Raw genomic sequence first — 3,692 nt, 5'->3', positions numbered from 1 at the left:
CCCGCGGGCCCCCGCCCACCCCGGGGGCCGCCAGCCCAGCCCGGGGCCGCTCCCCGGGCGCCGCTCGGGGCATTTGAGGAAGTGCTGTCAGGAGCTCGGCGTGGGCTCCTGGAGCTCGGAGAGCTGCCCCGAGCAGGAACAGCCCAGCCCGGGGCCCTGGGGGCGTCCTGGGGAGGGGCAGAGCTCGGGGTGACGCCTGTGCCCGTCCTGGGCACCCCCGGGTGGCACCGGGGCTTTGGGTTTGGCTTTTCCTTTGCAGCCAGATGGGGATGGAACGGGGAGGAAAGGACGTGGAAGCCAGAGGGGTGAGCACCAAGGGGTGGTGGAGATGTGGTGTGGCTGGGAGGGAGCTCAAAGCCCCCCCGGGGCCCCCCCTGCCATCGGGGGACCCCTGCCACTGTCCCAGGGGGCTCCAGCCTGGCCTGGGGCACTGCCAGGGCTCCAGGGCAGCCCCAGCTGCTCTGGGCACCTGTGCCAGGGCTGCCCACCCTCCCAGGAACAATTCCTTTCTCATTTTAATATTTCTTTAAATGGCTTAATTTTAATGTTTTTAATTTTAATATTTTAATTTTCATTCTCAATTTCATTTTTTCATTTTAATATTTTTTAAAATGGTTTCATTTTAATGTTTTGATTTTATTTTAAATTTAAATTTAATTTTAATTTTTAGTTTTTTCACTTTCATTTTAAATTTAAATCTTTATTTTCATTTTTATTTTAATTTTAAATTTAATTTTAATTTTCATTTTTAATTTTAATTTTCATTTTAAATTTAAATTTTTATTTTCGTTTTAAATTTAATTTTTATTTTTTAATTTTTAAATTTTAATTAGAACTCTGCAGACAGCTGAAGGAGCTGCACATTTTGCTCCCTTTTTCCTCAGCCAGGCTCTGGAGCAGCCCCTTCTCAGCTGTGTCATGGGCAGGATGTCACGAGGCCTGAACGGAAACTCTGCCTGAGCCCAGAGCTGGGCTCAGCTGAGCTCAGCCCAGGCACCCCAAACCTGCCCTGGGACACCCCAGGACCCCCAGCTTGGGCAAGGAGAACAGCAGGATTCCCTCTGGAAATCTGCATTTTTCCAGGTTTAAAAATGCTGATTAAGTTGGCACAGGATGGGGGTGGAAGCAGAGGGAATCTGCATTTTTCCAGAATAGTAAATATTGCTGTGAATATTAAATGTTGCTGACTATTGAACATTGCTGAATATTGAATATTGCTGATTATTTTTCTCCAGGAAATCCCTCGGGAAGGAGAGCACAGGGCAGGGAATAGGGAATGTGAGTTTGGAAATCGTGGAGCACCCACGGCGCTGAATGAAACTCCCCCGCAGGTAATGGAATTTATATTTATTTAACAGTAACATACAGTATATAAATAGGGTAAATACTTTAAAATATACAATATTTCACATTCGAACATTCGGTCAAAGGAAGGCAACTCTACGTGTGCAGCTAGAACTGGAACCAAAAACAAAGCACAGAGAAAGAACAGCCAGGGCTGAGAGCAGGGGCTGCACGGGAGCACGGAGCTGCCACCGGGGCTGCCACAGGCTTTGGGGACAGAGCTGTCCCCAGGAGGGGCACCCAACACCCAGCCAGGCCTGGGGGCTCCCTGCACACAGGGGACATTCCCTGGAGGTGACATTCCCTGGAGGGTGACACTGGCACGGCACAGCCAGCTCTGGGGGATGCTGCAGGATCCCAGCTCCACTTGAGAGCTGCCCCCAGCTCAGGGGCACTGCTGGGCCCAGGGAATTCTATTTAATCCTGGGAATCCTGTTTAACTCCAGGAATTCTGTTTAACCCAGGGAATCCTGTTTTCACCCTGGTAACTCTGTTTAACCCTGGTAATTCAATTTCACCCTGGGAATCCTGTTTAACTCCAGGAATTCAGTTTCACCCTGGTAATTCAATTTCACCCTGGTAATTCAGTTTCACCCTGGGAATCCTGTTTAACTCCAGGAATTCTGTTTAACCCTGGTAATTCTGTTTAACCCAGGTAATTCTGTTTCACCCTGCTAACTCTGTTTCACCCAGGCTGATCCCAGCTCTGGTGCCTTCCTGAGCAGGGCCAGCCCCACCTGGGCTACAACCAGGCAGGGAAAAGCAAAATTCCCACCCAGATGTCCACAGGCCTGGCCCAGCCTTGGGTCAAACCCATAAAACACCTGGGGGTGCCCAGTGTGCCATCCCCATGGGCACTGCCACCTCCCTGGCTGGTGGCTCCATGCCCTGGGACCTGGACAGGGGCTCCTGTCCCCTCCTCCCAGCTGGCAGCAGCTCCCCTCTCCTGCTCTGAACCTTTGCACCTTCCCTGCTCTGAGCCTTTTCCTGTGCCAGGCTGAGCTCCAGCCCTGCAGACCCCATCCCTGGGGTCACTTTGTCCCCAAACTCCCCAAGTTCAGCATCCCCAGGGCCCTGCAGGGCCACGTGGGCTCCTGCACGTCCCTGGGCAGCAGAAACAGCCAGAGCCAGGCCAGCAGCTTCCATCCTTCCCAAACTCCCATCCCAGGCTCAGATCACACCTGCAGGATGGTCCCTGCCCATGGCAAAGGAGGTGGGACAAGATTTCATCCCCCTCCAGCCCAAACCCAGGGTCCAACCCAGCTGCCCAGCCCTGTGAGCTCAGCTGCACAACCTGCAGACAATCCCAAACCCCAGCTCCCTCCCTGCCTCCACTGTTCCCACTCTTCAATGGCTTTTAGGGATTTTTTCCATGCAGGAAACCCTTCCCAGGCAGCTCTGCCCATGAGGACAGCCCAGGTCTGGAGGGAGGGGGCAGGAATAAAACTGGTCAGGGAATTTCTGATCAAGGAATGTCTGATCAGGGCATTTTCTAGTCAGAATTTTCTAATCAGAGAATTTTCTAATCAGGGCATTTCTGATCAGGACAGTTCTGATCAGGGAATTAATTTCTGATCAGGACACTTCTCATCACAAAATTAATTTCTGATCAGGAAATTTTCTCATCAGGGCATGGTCTGATCAGGACATTTTTCATCACAGAATTAATTTCTGATCAGGACATTTTCTGATCAGGGAATTCATTTCTGATCAAGACATTTTTCAGCACAGAATTAATTTCTGATCAGGACATTTTCTCATCAGGGAATTCATTTCTAACCAGGCCATTTCTGGCAAGGAATTCATTTCTGCCCAGGCCATTTCTGATCAGGGAATTCATTTCTGGCAGGGCAGGCCCCCCAGGCAGAGCTGCTGCTGCTCCCTGGAGCTGCTTTGCCCTCCAGTGCCCACAGCCAGCACTGACAGCCCTGCCCCAGCAAAGCCCTGCCCTGCTGCTCACAGCAGGAGAGGAACTAAAGGGTTAAAGCAGACGAGCAGGAGACTAAAAACCCACCAAGGGATTTCTCACTAAGGACAGAGCACAGCTTTGGGATATTTATCAACACTGTCATTTCTGCCTGGGGCGTTGGGTAAAGGGCGGGAGCACCCAGGCAGCCCCAGCTGCTGCAGCCCCCTGGCACTGCCCAAATATTGCCCTGGGCAAGGGGGGAGCACCTCCGTTCTCCTCTGCAGCTTCTTGCACCAACATCTGCTCCATGGGCAGAAAATAAATAAACCTAATTCCAGCTGGAGGGGAGCAAGCACAGGAGAAATCCACAACCAGGAGAAATCCACATGAACGCCAAAGGCAGTCCTGGACTGCCCAGGGCAGAACTGTGCCAGCAGGA

Source organism: Geospiza fortis, unplaced genomic scaffold, assembly GCF_000277835.1.
Source record: "Geospiza fortis unplaced genomic scaffold, GeoFor_1.0 scaffold777, whole genome shotgun sequence".
Lineage (NCBI taxonomy): Eukaryota > Metazoa > Chordata > Aves > Passeriformes > Thraupidae > Geospiza > Geospiza fortis.
The sequence above is the reverse complement of the archived record's forward strand: the minus strand, read 5'-3'. Positions refer to the sequence as shown.